The sequence below is a fragment of the Bubalus kerabau genome, chromosome 13 (genome assembly GCF_029407905.1).
Source record: "Bubalus kerabau isolate K-KA32 ecotype Philippines breed swamp buffalo chromosome 13, PCC_UOA_SB_1v2, whole genome shotgun sequence".
NCBI classification, from domain to species: Eukaryota; Metazoa; Chordata; class Mammalia; order Artiodactyla; family Bovidae; genus Bubalus; species Bubalus kerabau.
Genome location: NC_073636.1, coordinates 40170543 through 40190678, shown reverse-complemented (window position 1 = coordinate 40190678; position 20136 = coordinate 40170543). Strand labels below are relative to the sequence as shown.

General features: G+C 50.2%; 1 long non-coding RNA gene across 1 annotated transcript; it reads right to left on the bottom strand.

Moving 5' to 3' along the window:
* Nucleotides 1-8568: 8568 nt before the first annotated feature.
* Nucleotides 8569-10681, bottom strand: LOC129625581 (uncharacterized). Its single transcript, XR_008701547.1, has 3 exons — nucleotides 10541-10681; nucleotides 10134-10289; nucleotides 8569-8680 (listed from the first exon to the last, which is right to left on the bottom strand). It is a non-coding gene; the product is annotated as an uncharacterized LOC129625581 (long non-coding RNA).
* Between the last annotated feature and the right edge of the window lie 9455 nt (nucleotides 10682-20136).

Sequence of the window (20136 nt, the reverse complement as noted above, 5' to 3'; positions counted from 1 at the left end):
GACATTTCTTTTAAAAACTCAAAATGTATCCTCTTGGAAGGGCTTCCCAGGTGGTTGAGTGGTAAAGAACCCACCTGCCAATGCAGGAAACTCGGGTTTCATCCATGGGTCAGGAAGATCCCCTGGAGAAGGAAATGGCAACCCACTTCCAGTATCCTTGCCTGGGAAATCCCATGGACAGAGGAGCCTGGCAGGCTATAGTCCATGGGGTCATAAAAGAGTAGGACACAACTGAGCAACTAAAGAACAACCACCCACACAACGAACATTTGGAAGGCATCAAAATATAAGCCATATCTAGGGTGTGAAGGGTCGAACACAACTGAGCACGCACACCTCCTCTTGGAAATATGTTAAAGCATTCATAGGAGGTTTTTTGACCCATAATCCATTTGCCAGAACTTGGTGGTGCTGGCTCGGCTGTGCCCTGGGTCACTCCCCAGATGCTGCAAGTCCCCAAGTCTTTGGGGGTTTTTGTCTGTGGTGTGGCCTGGAGATGGGGACTTCCTTTCAAAAAGTAGGCAGTTGCTGAGAACCACTGTGTCTCACAAAGGCGACCTGGTCCAGCTTCCTCTAACTTATCTCCCTTACTCCTTGATTTTTCTCAGCCTATGGAGGGAAAGCTTTGTCCTGTGTGTGTGAGTTTCTTGTATCTATATTTGGCCATAATTTCTTTAAAGAATGACATAGCACTTTCTTTCTTATATGCAACAGGAGTACGATAGCAGTGCAGGCAGGAAGAAGACTGACTGTTGCTTTAAGGGGTCCAGGTGTGTCTCCAGGTCACAGATGTGTGTGGGGCCCGAGGCAAGAGCCAGAACAAACGCCATAATTGGGTCTCATCCTCCCCAGCCCCTCCTGTCCTCCCAGTGAAAGTGGAGCCATGAAGAGCAGCAGGACCCCGGCCAGGTGTAGGGGAGGCGGGGCCGCCGGAGCCCGGTGACAATGCAGGCGGGGAAACTGAGACTTGGTCGGGGGCTTTCCTGAATTTTAAAGAGAATTTTCAGTCGCCCTGTTTTGCACCACCTTTTGTCCCTTGGACTGCAAGGAGATCCAACCAGTCCATCCTAAAGGAAATCAGTCCTGAATATTCATTAGAAGGACTGATGCTGAAGCTGAAACTCCCAATCCTTTGGCCACCTGATGCAAAGAACTGACTCACTGGAAAAGACCCTGATGCTGGGAAAGATTGAAGGCGGGAGAAGGGGATGACAGAAGATGAGATGGTTGGATGGCATCACCAACTCGATGGACATGAGTTTGAGCAAGCTCGGGGAGTTGGTGATGGACAGGGAGGCCTGGCATGCTGCAGTCCATGGGGTTGCAAAGAGTTGGACATGACTGAGCAACTGAACTGAACTTGCCTCATGTTTATTCACCCCTTTTCCCTCTAAAACTCTTACTCTCCCAGTGTCAGCTCTGGAAGAGGGAAGAGATGGATGTGATGAACATCTGCTCCACCTGATCTGAAGGAAAATGATGGTGCCGCCTGTCAGATGTCCCATCGCTGCTCCAGCCCCGCCTTCCCTGGGGAGCTGTCCCCGAGCAGGATGTACTGGGTATTTCAGGGGAGGACGAGGGGCTCTGACACCTTGCGTTCTGTCTCTCCTGTCCCTCTCAGAGCTTCATGTCTCCTTGGGGAGCAGATACTCAGGAATCACCAACATTGTCTTATTTTTCATAAACCCAGATTAGTCAGCTCCAAACCACAGCTACCTGTGAAAAAAGATTTATCAAGGGGCAAAAAAGACATTTAGCCAGCAGTTTGGATCAGTTGGGTTGTGATTTCCTTGAGCCAGGCCATACCGTTTGCTTCGTGAGCCGGGAAAGGACAGAAACTTGGCCTGATGTGTGGTAGCTGTCCCACTAAGTGCCCCGCCCATCAGTCTATAATCCTCCCAAGCTGGCTGAGATGGGGACTCTCAGAGGCGTGGATGAGAGGAGATGCAGAGAGGAAGACCCCACACCTCAGAGCCGCCAGCATGGGGACACTCCTGCCCCGGGCAAGCATGGAGGCTGGCCCCACGTTCCTCAGAAAAGACAGGACCTGAGACTGTTCAAAATATCGACATGCCATTTAATCGGTTCCTTTGGAAGAACTCGAAGCTGCTGCTTTTTCTGTGAAATGCTGCCTTAGGTTTGCCCTGGGTTCTCAGTCCTGCAGGGTTTTAAGTGTGAGTGGCATCCTGCCCCTGCCTCCGTGTTAATTATGGCCCCGGGGACACACAGCAGTTGCCAAGAGATGGCCCGAAAATACCAAGAATTTTTCTCCCAGACAGTTTTTGGAAGTGACTCTTGAAGCTTATTCAAAATAACCTTGAGAAGTTGTTTTGGGAGAATCCAGAGCTCCTGACTCTTCAGGTTCACATGCTTTGTGAGCCGTGAGTGGAGCCTCATGTCCAGAAGGTTCTAGAAGCTGGCACATGGACAGTTTCAGCCACCAGGGTAGGCTCCTGGAAGCCTGGATGGTTTTGCCTGAATTTCTGTTAAGCAGCAACCAAAGCAGAGGCCAAACGGGACCTCTCTTAGTAGCACTGAAGTCTGCGGATGGTGAAAAGAAAGAATATTTTATATTCTCCTTTTCCAGAAGAATATATGAATGATAACCAGGAAATAAACTTCTAAAAAGCTCAGCCACTCAATGGTGCCCAATTCTTTACATCCCTATGGACTGTAGCCCACCAGGCTCCTGTGTCCATGGAATTTTCCAGGCAAGAATACTAGAGTAGGTTGTCATTTCCTATATTTGCAAAGCTGTGCAACCATCACCACAATCTAATTTTAGAGACTTTTTAAAAATCCCTCCTGAAAAACAAAAACCTAAATTCCACTAGCAGTCCATCCTCATCCTACCTTCCAGCCCTAAGCAATCACCAGTCTCGTCCTATCTCTCTGGACCTGCCTGTTCTGAACGTTTCGTATAAATGGAGTCAGATGATACGTGATCTTTGCTGACTGGCTTAATGCACTTAGCACCTCTTCAGGGGTCATCTGTATTGTAATCTGTATCCGTATTTCACTTGTTTTTATCGCCAAATAACATGCCATTGTAAGGGCAGACCACGCTTTGTTTCCATTCATCAGGTGGTGGACATTTGGGACTGTTTCTGTCTTTCAGCTATTATGAATATGGCTGCTATAAACATTTCTGTACTGATTTTCTATTTGGAGACATGAATCATTCAGACTGGTAAAATGAACACTCTCTCCATAGCTGGGATATAACTGAGATCGCTGTGTTCACGTCCTGTGAGACAGTAAGCAGGTCTGGAAGCATCTTTCTCCACCACAGCCTAACAAGACATTAATGTTCAATGTTCAGTTTAGCTAAATTCAGTCATAGATCCTTAAGAATACATTATAGTTATGCAAGGGGAAGAGAAAAATGCCGGAAAAGTTGTTTTCGAAATGTTCCGCCTGCTGGCCGAGTCCCTGCACAGGTGGATGGACTTACCGGGCATGCCCTCTCTCTGCCCACCCGTCTTTCAGTCCGCTGTCCTAGTTTCATGCTTCAGAACCGAAGCTGATGGGCAAGACCAATGACTGAAAAGAGGAAGCCCAGTCCAGAGCCAGAGCCAGGTCTGGGTCCAGGACCCAGCCCCTGTGGCCGGATGGGAAATTCTGGACGCCTTCCTCGGGCCATTTGGAGATGGTAATTAGGCTGGCTAGTGCCCACTGGTCTGGGGTTGCCAGTGTTGAGAGTGTAGGCTCACCCCATCCACTGCTGCACCTGTTCGCATCCTCAGAGCCATTCCAAGGGGTCTGAATAGCCCAGACAGCCCTCCGATCTCCCACTCAGCCCGCCTTCCTGCCTCAAGGATATTTAGCTCTCACCCGAAGCCAGAACGCCAGCCCACTGCTTTCTGTCCCTCAGCATGCCAGCTCTCAGAACCATTCCCTTCCCTAATTATCCTGAACCAGCTAATTGTCTCCCACACTGACTGCTCAGTAACTAGGACCCAGGGAGAGCAGCCACTCTTCTTGTCCGACCCTGCCCAGCGCATGTCCCAGGGGGCAGTCCTGGACAGCAGCCTTGCCTCGGAGATAAGACGCTCGGTGCAAATCTTTGCTCTTCTGCTCTGCCAGTGAGCGCAGCCAGAGAAAACAGGCCATGGAAAGGCCCACCGGCTCTTGAAAAGCCTCCACGAGGCGCCAACCAAGTTGGTGATCTCCTTGTCCCTGGAAGTCCTGGTGGATAGTATCCAGGTGTCAGAGGAGTCATACGAGAACTGAGAAGTAGGATGTCCTTCTCTAAAAGACACCTTGGGGGTGTCTGAGCCACGTTGCCCATTGGTGTTCCGAGTTACCCCCATGTCCCCTCCAGTTCTCCCCACGGGGGTCTTGCTCCGCTGCTCTCAGACGTGAGTGGGGCCAACTCCCCACTGCCAACACCATTCACCTGTAAGGAAACTCCATACTTAACATGCGTATTAACCATACAATCAGTGCTTCTCAACCTTTTATCCTTCTTGCCCCGCATTTTTATTTCCTAATTTGTCCTCTCCCCCAAAACACCACAGATACATGGTCTACCTGTATATTTTCCATGCTGACATCGGAGCTTTGTACAAATAGAGAATAAGACATCTTTGTCTCCCAACAGCACGCCATTAACTCCTCCCCCAAAACCTCCGAAAGCAGAGGTTTCATCTGTCACCTGGAGCCTAGAACATGTCCTGGGACACACCAGGTGCCCAGCCAATGAGATAATGACATGGTTAGACTTCATGTCTCCCGTGTCCCTGGGCATCACACAGCTTCGAGCACCGTGGTCTCCTGGTGCTTCCAATACTGCCCAGGTTAGTCGGAATCTCATGCTGACCCCCCCTGGGGAGGCGTCAGGAAGCTGACAGCCTGCTGCTCTGCTCCATGCAGGGGGTCCCCGCCCTCCAGGAGCACTGTCTGTGTGTCAGGCCGAGTGACATTTGAGCCCCATGGAATAATTATGGCAGCCCCCAACTGCCGCTGTCTCTGCATCTCCTTAACTCGCCAGTGGATTGGCAGTCCCTGAGACTTTCTGTCCGGTCCAGCACAGCACACCCGGCTGCATGTGGGGACGCACTGGGAGAAGGGCCGCCTGTCCTCATCAGCAATTACAAACAAGCCCTCCATTGTCAGCCGCGCCATCTGTTTGCTCAGTCCCACCAATCCGGTGCCTGTACGCCCAGCATTGCCAGCGCCTAGGGGCTGCAGGGGAGGGGGCCATGGAGCCCTTCGTGGGGAGACCCTTTGCTCACAGTGGAGAGGATCGACAGCATGGAAGCTGAGCCCCTCGGCGGGAGGAAGACTCATGGAGATGTTCCACAACCGCCACCTTCCGGGAGCTCACAGTGCATTGTGAGGAAGAGGGGCAATCTTGATCGTTGCAGTGTTTAGAGGTCCCACAGAAAGCAGAGCAGTCCAGCGCCAAGAGTCAACACTGCCCGAGAACTCGCTGTGCCGCTAGAGCTCACTTTCCATGTAAAGACAGCCGTTCAGTGTCTAGAAATCAAGGAAGACAGACAAGTCTAGTGCGTCATCACTGTTGTTCTCTGTCCTGAAGTTCCCAACCCCAAGTAACTTTAGGGGGTATGGGGGAGTGAAATTTCATCGACAGATTAGAAAATATGGCCTCAGATAAACCCACATTCCTTCCAAAAAGCCCCACCTAAGATCTGTCACTGGTCCCTCCTCCAGCGGCATCCGTCTTAGAAATTGGCCGTGGTCACTGCGCCAGCCTTGCGGGCGAGGTCAGCAGACTATCCAGGTTCACCACAGTGGTCAGGCAGACAGCAGTCCATGTCACTGATAGAAAAGTCCTTTGTCCAGATTTGATGGTGGGATGGTTGTTTTTCAATTGCTCAGTCATGTCCAAGTCTTTGCAGCCCCATGGACTGCAGCACGCCAGGCTTCCCTGTCCTTCACCATCTCCCAGAGTTTGCTCAAATTCATGTCCATTGAGTCAGTGATATCATCCAACCATCTCATCCTCTGTCACCCCCTTTTTCTCCTGCCCTCAATCTTTTCCAGCATCAGGGTCTTTTCCAGTGAGTCGGCTCCTCGCATCAGGGGGCCAAAGTATTGGAGCTTCATCTTCAGCATCAGTTCTTCCAGTGAATCTTCAGGTTTGATTTTCTTTAGGATTGACTGGTTTGATCTCCTTGCTGTCTAAGGGACTCTCAAGAGTCTTCTGCAGCACCACAATTTAAAAGCATCAATTCTTTGGCACTTGGCCTTCTTTATGGTCCAAAAAGCCTCTTGATGAAAGTGAAAGAGGAGAGTGAAAAAGTTGGCTTAAAGCTCAACATTCAGAAAACAAAGATCATGGCATCCAGTCCCATCACTTCATGGGAAATAGATGGGGAAGCAGTGGAAACAATGTCAGACTTTATTTTTCTGGGCTCCAAAATCACTGCAGATGGTGACTGCAGCCATGAAATTAAAAGACGCTTACTCCTTGGAAGGGAAGTTATGACCAACCTAGATAGCATATTCTAAAGCAGAGACATTACTTTGCCAACAAAGATTCGTCTAGTCAAGGCTATGGTTTTTCCTGTGGTCATGTATGGATGTGAGAGTTGGACTGTGAAGAAGGCTGAGCACCAAAGAATTGATGCTTTTGAACTGTGGTGTTGGAGAAGACTCTTGAGAGTCCCTTGGACTGCAAGGAGATCCAACCAGTCCATTCTAAAGGAGATCAGCCCTGGGATTTCTTTGGAAGGAATGATGCTAAAGCTGAAACTCCAGTACTTTGGCCACCTCATGCTAAGAGTTGACTCACTGGAAAAGACTCTGATGCTGGGAGGGATTGGGGGCAGGTGGAGAAGGGGACGACAGAGGATGAGATGGCTGGATGGTATCACTGACTCGATGGACGTGAGTCTGAGTGAACTCCGGGAGTTGGTGATGGACAGGGAGGCCTGGCGTGCTGCGATTCATGGGGTCACAAAGAGTTGGACACGACTGAGCGACTGATCTGATCTGATCTGATGGTCCAACTCTCACATCTGCACGTGACTACTGGAAAAACCATAGCTCAGACTAGACAGACCTTAGTCGGCAAAGTGATGGCGGTCTAGTGACACTGAACTAGGAGTGTTGTGGGGGTCGGGGTGAGGAGCTGTCGCCTGACTCAGAAAGAAGTCGTTGCATTTGCAACATGGCAAAGCACGTGGGAAATAGGACGGCCGTGGAGGAGTGAGTGGTTGAGAAAAACCGTCCGTGCGGTGGAGCTCAGAGCCTCTCTGGGGTCCGACAGTACTGCTGGGGTCCTGCTGCTCTGTGAGTGAGAGTCCAGTTTTGCCTCTGAAGGGTCCCCTTTGAAGCTACCCTCTGCACAATACACCTCACTCTTCCTCCCTGGCAAACGTGACATAGAAAGTGACGCCTGTACCACATTAACACACTGCATGCCCCTCAAAAACCTGTAAAATGAAACTTAGAGACGTGTGAACTTATACAGTTAGTGGGTATCAGTTATTTTTTCAGGGCCTCCAGAGAATTCCAAATGCTTGTCTTGAAAACTCTTAGCTTTGACTATACCCAAGACAAAACATTAGGAACCCTCGTGCAGCAGGAACGGGACACTGAGCCCCCCTCCCCAAGGCCCCATTAAGGCCAGCAGTCAAAGGCTGACCCACACGCGCTGGGTCAGAGCTCCCAGCGTCTGCAGGGCTCCCACAGCAACTGACACACGTCCTGGGAAAGCTAACATCGCCTTCGTTTCACACCTGTACAGGTGACGACAGCCAGAATTTTGTCCTGCCAAGTGGAATTTCAGGTGAATTTTCAGTTGGTAATGATCTCGGAAGCTGCAGGAACACTCAGGCAGCCCAGGAACAGATGTATTTTTAGCACCGTGTTCATTATCGAGTTGGGCTGTGCGTGTGCAGGGCCTGTATTCACTCCATTTTATGTTCTTTCCCTTCAGATTAAAATGCATGAAGGTCTCGCTGCAGTGTTTGAACAAGGTAAGTTCAAAGAACAAGTGTTTGAACTGACACGTCAGTGGAGTTGCCCAGCGCCCTGCTCTTGGAGGAGTGGGGGAGAGTTCACTCACTGACTTGCCTCCCTCCGGGGCTAGGGGTTCCTGCCGCCCCCCCCTCAGCCCTGAGGGGCTCTGTCCTGCGTGTCTGCGCTGCCCGCCTGCCCAGGAAACCCACCCCAGCCTTTCTCTGGCTCCCCGTGCTCCGGGTGGAATCTGACACCAACACCTGCCATCCCAGAAAATGTCTTTGTCGCCTGCCCTTTTGTGTGCGGGGGGCCTCAGGGAGCCAGTAGGCCCGGGGCCGCCCCCTTTTTATTGTTGCCAAGCCTGGAGGAGTGGGGGTCTTGAGATGGGCCGATAAGATGCAGCACGTTGGGGCCGGCCTTTGACCGCTGGCCTTAATGGGGCCTTGGGGCCCTGGGCTGGGGAGGGCAGGTCGTCTTGGGGCTGCTGAATGGGACAGCTGGGAGAGGAAGAGCAGACAAAAGCTGAGGGGCGCAGAGGGCAGGGAACCCTGGCATCGCTGTGGTTTAGGACTCAGAGGGCAGGCTGGCCACGGCAGGTGTGACCTCCGTGGGCTGGGGTCTGGACCCTGCCCAGTACCCTGATGGACAGTGGACACCTTGCAGCAGAGCCTCTCGGGGTGGCCCAGGCTGTACCTCCTCGTGGAGTCACGGGTGGAAGGGAGACCCGATGCTGAGGGTGACCAGGAACCTGAGGGTGATGAGGATTCGGACAGGCGGATCAGGGAGCGAGCTGTCATTTATCAACCACATCACCCAATGGAGCCGGGGCACAGACACCCTCCCTTCTGGGTCTATGTGAACTGGGAGGTGAGGGTCTGGATTTTTGGGTTTATCCCATGCTCTGCCCTCCTCCCCCCGGCAGGCCCACAGCACAGGGAGCTGACCCTCCAACCCAGCTGCTTTTTCTTGACCCCCAGCCACAGAATTGTCCCAACCTGGGCTCACTGGTGCCAGCCCCCAAGGTGACACGAGCCACAAAGCCCGTGTCGGCCAGGCAGAACAGTATACACTCTTCCCTAGTCGTAGGGATTCACACAAAAGCCTCTTTTTTTTTTTTTTTTTTTTTTTTTTTTTTGCTGGGACCCCGTATCTCCTAAGGTGGCCAAGTGGGGCTCCAGGGTCCTTTGAACACTGGCTTCTAGCACGAGGAAAGGCCGGGTGGAGGCAGCGGCTGTCAGCGGCCAGGAAAGGGATCACCCCCCTCTGTGGCCAGCCTGCTCTGTCCGTGGTGGCCACCTCCCCATCAATCATGGGGGGCACGGTGGGAGCCAGCGCAGGCCACGGACATGCCAGAGGCAAGGTGGGGACTGGAGGCATGCAGGGGACTTGTGGTGCAGTCTCCTGCTCTGGCGTGACCTTCCTGGGGCGCCAGTGGTGAGGTCACTGCCCTGAGATGCCCGAAGGCCACTTTGCACTGAGAGTTTCACGCTGGTCCAAGTTGGCATTGCCCTACCCACCTGCCATGCTGCAGTGCAGGACTGTGAGGGCCAGCCCCCTGGGCCTTCCTGGCTGGAGTAGGGGAGTAAATATTTCCCTTCTGATCCAGCAATACTCACACCTGATATCACATCTTTGAGCATCACTTTATCTCCTGAATTTTTACTTGCTTTTTTTTCCCCCTTGCTTCCCTCTCCCAATGGATCTGAAATCAGTGTGGGTGGGGTTGGTTCCTAGTTGGTGGTGGTTTAGTCACTAAGGTGTGTCCAACTCCCATGACCCCATGGACTGCAACCCACCAGGCTTCTCTGTCCATGGGGATTCTCCAGGCAAGAATACTGGAGTGGGTTGCCATTTTCTTCTCCAGGGGGATCTTCCCGGCCCAGGGATCGAACCTGGGTCTCCTGCATTGCAGACAGATTCTTTACCGACTGGGCTATGAGGGAAGCCCTGGTTCCTAATTAATGATGTGAAATTTTATACAATTTAAAGAGAAGGTGTTCAAGCTGGAATCGTATCTGGGATGGAGTCAGGGGTGTTCTCCCTGCTGCCCGCCCTGATGAACCACACGCCGACATCCTCCAGGGGCCTGGGGTGATGTCCATAACCAGTGCCATCTCCACCTTGGATGACAGTATAGCTATGCTGCTTTTACCAAAAATCAGCCTGTTTTCAAAGACAAAAACAGCAGAAGAGAGACTCACAACTCCTCTCTCTGCCCGACCTTCCTGGGCCTGGAAGGGGGTGACAGAAGAGGCCAGGCTTGGGACATCTTAAGGAGCCATTTGGGGAACAAGCCTGGGGTAGGCAGTCTCCTCGGGTCCAAGCGTGTTCACAGGTGTTGATTCCAGAGGCTTTCCCTAGAAACAAGAAGGTCAGGTCCAAAAATGAAAGGAGATGCTGTCTGTGAATAAGGCCACTTATGTAAATTAATTTCAAAGGCTGGTAATGAGAGAAATGTCAGGCCAAAGCCCGGAAGTGAAGCATGCTGGGAGAAGGCTAGACAGCCTGCTTTTGAGGAAGCTGGGGCGAAACCCAGCAGGGTTTAAAAATAGGTTATTAGAAGGGTGATGAAATGGTCCTCCCTCGAAGCAGGGCCCGGGGGACCCACCTCAGCAACAACGGCCATGTGTTGCAGCAGCGGGCGCCTGGGTTCCTGGAGCAGCCCTGGGGATGGGGCGTGCGCAGGCTTCAGCTTCGTTCCTTTTTCTCTCTGGGACCCAACAGCTGTAGGCACTTCTGGACTCGTTCAATTAGTCCTGACCTCCCGTCTCAGACCCCTTGGGGAATAATCGAGCTGTAAGCCTGGTGTAAAGTATCAACATGTAAATCCATGTAAATAATAACACGATGGAGCCACAAGCCGCCCCTGACTTTTTTTCTTGTTCTTTCACTGATTCTGGGGCAGCTCTGCTCCGTTGCCCTTGCCCCACACCCACAGTGTTAATGGTGCCTTTTCTCTTCCTTCTTTACTTGAGGATTGGATGTGAGGCCCAATACATTTCAAAAAGATTCACAGCTCCTTTTGCGCTGCAGGAAGGTCTAGAGCAAAGGCTGGGAGGTCTGTGGGTTCATCCAGCAAACATCCCTGCACACGTGTGGGACCAGGCGGGGGTCCAGCCCTCTTCCTGGGGACATGCCACATCCTCCCCCTCCACCCTGTGCCCACAAGGGCCTCCCTCTGCTTCCTTCCAGGGCCCTGGCTGCCGGGCTGAGCTCCCCTCTATGGTGCCTCTTGGGGAGGAGGAGATGGAGGACACTCCCCCACTTCCCCATCTGAACCCCCAAACCCAGGCTCCGGGAACCTTGCTGCTCTGCCTGTGTCCTCTGCAAGTCTCCCCGCTCACGGGCTTCTGAACTTGAGGAGGAATCCCACCAAAATGCTGCGGATCAGACTCTCAAACTAGGCGGTAGCATCTCAGGAACCTTGGACTGTGAAAGAAGAAAAGTCGCCAACAACCAGAGACGCACCCGCCGGTGGGGCTCCCCCAGCAGAGGGAACAGGAGGAGGTTCTGGGCTCCCCAGGAGGGCGGGGGGCAGCTGGCTCTGTCCCCCAGGAGTCTCCTTTGCTTTGTAAACTGTCCGATGTTTCCCTGTCCCGCTCTTGGAGGAGGGCTTCCTGCATTGGTTTTGCTTCTCCTTCTGTTAGGATTCACGGCTAGCCCAAAATTTCATCATCATGGAAATTGGCTTTCCCCTGGGCCTCGAGCCCGGGAGAAGTTGTGCTTCCGTTGCTGTGTTTTCCACCTGGTCCCCAATGCCCGCTAACCAGGGAGAGCGTTCCTGACCCTGACCCTGACCCTATCCTTGCTGGAGGCCCTCTATGTGGTGATGGTGAAGCTCCTATCTCAGGGCGCTCGGGTGATTCTAGAAACACAGAGTCCTGTCCCTGCAAAAGCTCCTTCCTGGCCTCACCCTATGGTAGGCGCCCCCCTGCCTTCCTGCTGGGAGGGGCCTTCCACACTTTTCCCGACACACAGAGCTTTAGGGGGACTGAACTCCAGAGAAGGGTGTGATCCCTACTTTGTATCCATTTGGCTGCCCAAGAGGGGCCTGTTGTGTTTTTGTTTTTGTTTTTGTTTTCAGAAAGGGAAGAAGGACAGCCCCACTTTCCATTTGTGCTTGCCAGGTGCCCTTGCTGGGGTTGGGGTGTTGGGCGCTGGCCCTCTGCTAGTCACCGAGGCCCTCGGACCATCTCCAGAGTGAGCCCTGAGCCTGGAACAGGGGAGCCACCAGCTAAGAGCCCAGAAGGTTCTCCATGCAGGTGCTTCCCGCCCAGCCTGCCGTCACCTTTCCACTCCTGCACCCACCCGCGGGTGCCCCCAGCCTACCCCTTGCCCACCTTCCAGCTGGGCCCTCCGAGCCCCTTGCCCAGCAGGGCCACCATCTTCCCTGACCACCCACCGCCCAGTGGGCTGGTGCCTAACAATGGCAGGGGGAGCAGGCAGACCCTGGAGACTGTGAGACGGGATTCAGAAGGGCTTTCCTGTTAGAAGGCGGGGACTTCTGATTCTCCAGGGAGCTTGTTTCTCTGCTTTACAGAGAATGGTGGGTAGGACTTGAGGCCAGGCCCACAGGCAGGGGCGGCTCAAGCACTGCTGGGACCTGAGAGAACCCAGTTCGTCCCAACAGAAGCAGCTCTCCCGGCTGGTCTGTCAATGGTTTGTCCACCGATTGCAGGCTTGGTAGCAACGTCAAGGGTGACCAGAAGTGACCACCTTCTCTGTTGTATCAGCAAATGTCACAACTCTTGTCCTCCCGGGCACTCCCCCCACCGCCCCCCAACCCCAGCTTTGAGTGACTTCGGGTTTCTGCTCAGCGTGGTTTGGCCCACATGGCCCCAGAGTCAGGTTCTGCTCCATGTGGGTTCCTCGATCCTACAGGAGGGACATCACGTGCTCCTGAGTCCCACATAAGCTCTAGCTTCTGGGAGACCATGTCACCTTCAGGCTCTAGACAACCCCTGTATCAGAATTCTTAAACTTGGTTTCAGGACTCATACTGAAGCCCCCCTCCCCGGACTCCCGCCCCATGATTCCAGCCCTCCTGACCTGGAGTGGGAAAGGTGGTTGTAGGTAGCAAATACATAGACTTTCCTATAATCCCAAAAGATTCTGACCACCCTACGACCCCAGAGGACAGCTAACAGTGTGATGGCTCTTCTCAGTAACAGCTTTGGTTTAGAAACACAGGGACTAGTGACCAGGTTTTTTGCTTGCAATCACGTGCACTTGAATCGCTTTTGTTATTTGGGGTGGAAAATTGAAATGATCAAGTTTTTTTTCTTTTTTTTTTTTTTTTTCACTTAGAAAAGCAAATATTGAGCTTCTGTAATAAATGCCTTTCAGCAAAATTTCCAAGGGTCACTTATCCGGTGGGCACACACCTGAGTCACCGTGCTGACTCATGACATTAGTAGGTCAGCCATCCGTAAACACAAGTGGCCCTTGCTGGCCCCAAATGGAGAAGACTCGCGGGCTTCCAGGCAGGCCCAGGTCTTCGGCCCACCTCTCTGCACGTTGATTTCCGTCTGAAGCAAAGATAGTGCTCTCTAGTCTCACTGAGTAGGTGTTTGTACTTAAAAAAAAAATAGTAATTCCACAAAATGATGACATTTTAAGTAGTAAAACCTTAATTAGACAGCAGTGAGGACTTGTGGCTTGAAGACGGGACTGTCACGGTGTCTTCCTGTGGTTAAGGAAAGGTCTTCCCAGCTGCCACAGGGAAGGAAGGGGGCTTCAGCCTTGACTCTGAGAGAGGCTGGCTGGTGGGACCCTCATCCTTACCACGAGATCCTTCGGATCCTTAGACAATGCAGGTCACATGTTCCTGACCTTCCTTGGGAGTGACCACCCACACTTCATCTACTGTCTTATCTGCAGGCGGGAGGGGTGCTTTTACGATGACTGTGACGTCTTAGATGTAACTGTGTAACCCTTATAGCGACTGAAGGGGAATGTCCACACCCAGTGGGAAATTCCACAGGAAACAACCATGTCTTCATTGCACTCAGTACCTATGTATGACATACACGTTAAGTGAATGTTTTCTTGGGTTTTCCAGGTCTACAATATTTAGTCCATGTAAATGATAGAATTTGATAAATATGGTAAATTAAGTTATAAGGTGTCATTTGATTTCTCTTTTGCTGTCTCACGTTATTTAATGTTCCTGATGCTCCATACCTGGTTTGTGCCTACGTCGGTGTAGACTGTGCCTGTAAGCCACTTGGCTGGCACAGTGCCCCTCGGTGAGGGGCGCCCTGCCCCCAAGGAGCACACGGCTCACCAATGGCCACTACCTGACTCCCCAGTTTGCCCTCCCTCTTTAATTCTGATTTACTGTGATGACTCAATAAAGTAGAAACACAGCATTCACATGCCATATGTTCCTCGTGTTTTCATTGTAGTTAGAAGGAAAATAAAGTTTATCCTGGCGTCTAACAAAAGATGGTTTACATTTTTATCAGATGAAGTTGTTCAAAAGCATTTTTTTAAACCAAAACCTTAATAAGTATCCCAAATAGTAGCCAGGATGGATACAGGGAGGTTTGCTGATACGTTGTGTAAAAAAATGACTTCTTGGTTCATAACCTGGAAGCCAAGATCAAGCGTCATCGCTCTCCTATGTCTCAATGCCCCCCTGCTCCTCCCTTCTGCATCAAGGCCCACAGTGAGCCCTGGCTTTGGAGCCCATCTCCCCAGAGCAGCCCTCTGTATCAGTCACTCCCAGGGGTCTGGAGCCCCTGACCCTGATGAGCAAGGGTCCAGCTTGGAGGCTTTGTCTTGTGAAGAAGTGATAGACGGTGTAATAATACCCCCTGTGCTGCAGCTGAAGCCCACTTGTGGCCTCACCTCAGGACTCCAGCCATCAACCGTCACATTCAGACAACCTGGCCAGGTGGCCCCTACCAGCATCCTGGGCTACTTCCATACCCTGGACAGCAGGGAACTTCCAGGACATTAGACAATCAAGCTTTGCAAAAAGCATCCATTCGTCCATCTGCAAATATTTGCCGAGTCCCTGTTACTTACAAGACATTTAGTGACCTCCATGGGGAGCTGCTGTCCTGGGAACCAAGTAGAGCCTGAATCCTTTTGGCTTTTTTTTTTTTTTCTCTCAGCTTTTGACTATTAGCAGGAGCTCACTTTGAAGGTATACTTCACCTTTAATGCTTGATTCCTCATAAAAGGGAGCTGGGTGATTTTATTTGTTAGGGAGACTTCGTAAGATTCTGAGTCCTACCCAACCCCCCACCACCTAGATTCTTACCAATAGGTGTGGTGGGACCCATCATCTGTTTTTTTCAACTGCCCCCCCACCCCGCCCCAAGAATTCTGCTCCTTATAGAACAAAGGAGAACTTAGGAATTCTCAGTGGTTAGGACCTCTCACTTTCACTGCAAAGGGTGTGGATTTGATCTGTGGCTGGGGAACTAAGATCCCACAAGCCATGCAGCACAGCCAAAAAAAAAAAAAAAAAGGAATTCTTAGTAGCCTCCCTTCTGGACCATGTCAGACATGAAAAACACTGACTAGATTCATTCAAGTAAACATATTGCTATCACAAATATCAGATGACATTATGTAATCAAAATTCTCTTTAAACATTTTAAAATTTTTATTTATTTTTAGCTATGCTGTGGAGGCTGGAGGCTGTAGGATCTTAGTTACTTGACCAGGGATCAAACAAGCACCTCCTGCAGTGGAAGCACAGACTAACCACTGAACCACCAGGGAAGTCTCCCAAATTCTGCCTAAAACACTAACTTAAGAAATGAAGAGGAAGGGGAAAAAAAAAAAAAAGAAAAAGAAATGAAGAATAAATGAATAAATTCTGTCAGGGACAAGAATACGGTTCCCTGTGTGTCTTGGTAAAATTTCAGTCTTCCACTTACATATCCCACCTCACCCTCCAGTAAGACACGTGTCGGGTTGGACAGAGCATCTTTTCTATAAATAGGTCATGCTCTCCAGCTTCCAGATCAACACGGGGTCCTGGGGGCCTGAAAATTGGAGTGTGGCTCTCAGGCGGGCATGAAGTGGGCAGGGGTTTGCTATTAGAGCTTCTGAAAGGATCTTTCTGACTTCAGAAAATAGTCTGGTGAAGAAAAGCTTTTTTCCGTAAATACTCGGGGACTGCATTCTGCTGTTACAATGGCAGAGGTTAGCACTTCTGATCAATATTCTTCAGAAAAGGCTGCCAGGCTAAGTGCAGGCAAAGGGCTGGATGCCTCCCCCCTCCAAGAGGGCACAGCGCACCCACAACAAAGCTCTTCCCCACCCCACTCCGCCCCCCACACTTGGAACCAGCAAGGATGGCATGTGAATGGTATCGCCTCCCTCTCCCTTTAAAAAGTATCACCTTGTCTTGTCCTCCATGTTGATGGCTGATTATGGGACACTGGAAACAGCTACCAGCATCACTTTGCTGCAGGGAAATCTTAGCATCCTCATTTTCGGTACGGGGAGAAAGAAGGCCTGGCACTGTCCACTTGAAGGGGACGGCAGGGGCCAGGAAGAAAATGCAAAACAGTGACCTCTTAGGACTTCCCTGGGGGTCCAGTGGTGAAGACCCCACATTTCCACTGCAGGGGGCATGAGTTCGACCCCTGGTGGGGGAACTAAGATTCCACATGTTGAGTGGTAAGGCCAAAAAAAAACAGTGGCCTCTCTTAAGGAAGATTGCTTACCGATCAGCATTGAGATTTTAATGAAATAGCCAAAGTATAGATTTGTACTTTACACTCTGTGTTCTGTACTTTTTCCCTTCTAAAACTAATTATCTGCCCCCCACGTCACACCCCTGATCAATAAATAGATTCTCTGCAGATTAATGCAAACTCATACGAAGACACGAGCTTTCCTTTTTTATAGAAATAGCATCCAACAACACACATCATTCAGTAACTTCCTAAGTTTTGAAACATGTCATGGGCACCCCTCCCTTAATTAATCCTTCTAATAGGTGTGTATTATTCCTTCGTGTAGGCACACTTTATTTATTCAACCATCTGTGAACACGCAGGTGGTCTCCAATGTTTGTTATAACAAACGCACCAGTGGTCAACACCATCTCATCCTACAGATTGACATATAGCTCTGCTTTTATATCTGTAAGATAAATTCCCAAATGTGAAATTACCAAGGCAGAGTATAGATATAATTTCTTTGTGAATTTTATAAAAGTCTTTTACCTTTAGCTTCCTATTCATTTTTAGTGGAGCTCAATCTTTTCTCATGTTTCTTTACTAACTATATATCTATATTTGTGAATTGTGTGTTTATCTCCTCTGTTAACGATCTTCATATTTTTCTTCTCAATTTTTATGTAATTAAGTTTACAGTGAAACACACCTTTCATAACTCTTAAGGTTCACTATTTTTTCAAGTAAAAAATGTAAAGTATGCCAAAAATTAAAGAAAGCAGATGTAATTTTAGCCCTAATAGACTATTATAAATCTATAACATCAGCTTTGGGGGTCTTCTAAAAAAACAAAACTAAGACCAATGTCTTCCTATATTACCCACCTACTTAAGGAAAGGAAGCCTTGGTGTTTTTCTCTTTGTCTTTTTTTTTAAACTGAACTATAGTTGCTATGCCCAATCCAGTATTCTTGCCTGGAGAATCCCCATGAACAGAGAAGCCTGGTGGGCTACAAAGAGTCAGACACAACTAAGTGCCTAAGCACAGCACATAGCTACTATGTAGCATTATATAAGGTACAGATGTACAGTATAGTGATTCACAATTTTTAAAGATTATACTCCATATATGGTTATTGTAAAATATTGGCTATGTTCCCCACTTTGTAGAATACATTCTTGTAGCTTATTTATGTATATATTGGGATATAATGTATACCTGAAACTAACACGCCATTGTTAATCCATTATACCCCAGTAAAAATTTTTAGAAAGGAAACATGGTTTTAAAGGCGGGCACCCAGGTAAAAGGCAGAATTTCAGCCCCAATAAAGTGAGCCCTTTATTAACTGAAGAAAGTAAAGGCCTCCGCTTGGCTTATGCACCCAATATTTCCTTCCATGATGGTGCTCCAAGGAACTTCCTAACTTTGAAGGTGTTTCTGAAAATCCTAATATATGCATCAAAATACACCATGAACCACCTTTAATGTAGGTGGAGAGGAACATGAGCCTGGGAGTCAGACAGCGCTGCCTTCAGTCTGCAGGCGCCCTGCTCAGCCTCCAGCCCTCGAGTCCCAGCCTCTATAGTCTTTTTGCCTCACCCGTGAATTAGGGTAACAGTACTGACCATGGTGGCTACCCTTGAAGATGGCGCCAGGGGCCCATCACTCTGGAGCTCACAGCTGGTGTGACCCCTCTTGCACTGACTCAGAGAGGACCAGCGGGACCAAGAAAACACAGCGCAAGTGATGGTGTGAGTCTCTAAGACAAGTCATAAAATACTGACGCTTCCACCTTGGCCCCTTGGATGGCTTACTCTGAAGAAAGGCATAGTGAGATGAGAAAGGCACAGTGCTAGGGAGATCAACAGCTGTGGGACGGAGCCATTCTGGAAATGAACTCTCCAGTTCCTCACTCCCTCACTTGACTACAGCCCCAGGTGACATCTAATGGTAACTTCATGAGTGATCCTAAGCCAGAACCACCCAGTCGGGCCACTTCTGAATTCCTGACCCACCAAAAGAATGAAATATAATGAAGGACTATTGTTGTTCTAAGCCACTAGGCTTTGGGGTGGTTTGTTGTTCCACAGTTGTAGTCAATGGGACATGGGCCCAGTGTTTGGAAGATGCTGAGGTACAGAAGGCATGTACACAGGACACATCCTGATGGTGTTTTAAATAGTCCAGTGGATGAGATGATGCTAAACCCTGTTCCTCTGGGCCCTGACCACATCACTTCATGGGAAGAGCACTGGATCCGGGAGCCAGACATCCCTCGGGTTCTGGTCTCTCTACATCTCAGGCAACGAGCCTTGTGATGTTGGGCAAGGCATTCAACATTCATAGGCGTTTCCCTCATGTCCAGATGAATGAATTTGAATACCTTCCATACAGAGTTGATGTGGAGACCAAATAGAAAAAAATCACATTCAAGCATCTAGAAAGCAGACGATGCTCTAAAAACGAAAAGTGTACACCAGTTATCTGCTCAGTTCAGTTGCTCAGTCATGTCCGACTCTTTGCGACCCCATAGACTGCAGCACATCAGGCCTCCCTGTCCATCAGCAGCTCCCAGAGTTTACTCAAACTCATGTCCATTGAGTCAGTGACGCCATCCATACATCTCACCCTCTGTCATCCCCTTCTCCTCCTGCCTTCAATCTTTCCTAGCACCAGGGTCTTTTCCAATGAGTCAGTTCTTCGCATCAGGTGGCCGAAGGATTGGGAGTTTCAGTTATCTGCTACTAGACAACAAATGTCCCCAAAACTTAGTGACTTTAAACAACCGCCACTTTATTACTCTCTCATGGTTCTGGGGTGATGGGGTCCAGCTGGGGTCTCTCGTGCAAGTATTCCGAGATGGTGGAGGGGCCAGAGTCAGGGGTTACCTTCTCCCTGTGCATCTGGGGTTGATCCTGGCTGTTGGCTGGGATCTCATCTCAGGCTGTCAGCCAAGCACCAATATGTGGCCTCTGTGTGCAGCTTGGGCTTCCCCACAGCGTGGCATCTGCGAGTCCCAAGTGAGCCCCAGGGAGAAACTGCTGGCCTTTCCCCCTCCTGGTCTCAGAAGTCATGCAGAGTCACTCCCACTGCACTTGATTCCAGGAAGCAGTCACAGAGGTTTCAAGGGAGGGGCCCAGAGGCCACCTCTCAGTGGAAAGTGCATCAAAGAGTTTGAAGAGATAGCTTTAAAACCTATACCACTGGGTATGAAAAGTAAATAAAAGTTTAAACCAGTATTCTCTCCCATCCAGTGGATGGAGCTGATGATCAAAGGACTTCAAATAACAATGATCATGAGCGAGTTCTTCCCAGCACTTGACCTGAATAACTCAATCTCCACAGCAGCGTGGGCGGTACTTGGCTGCAGATGGCCGGACGCACCCTGGTCAGCTGAAGGAAATAAATGATTTTCTCGGGGCTCTTGGCTACCCCCCCAGACTGTGCCAGGGGGCTGCACGATCAGACTTTGGAGCTAAAAGAGCCAGGAACAACACCCAAATCACCCTGCCAGCCAAATCCCACTGCAGCTCCCACCAGGACACTGGGCCTTCCC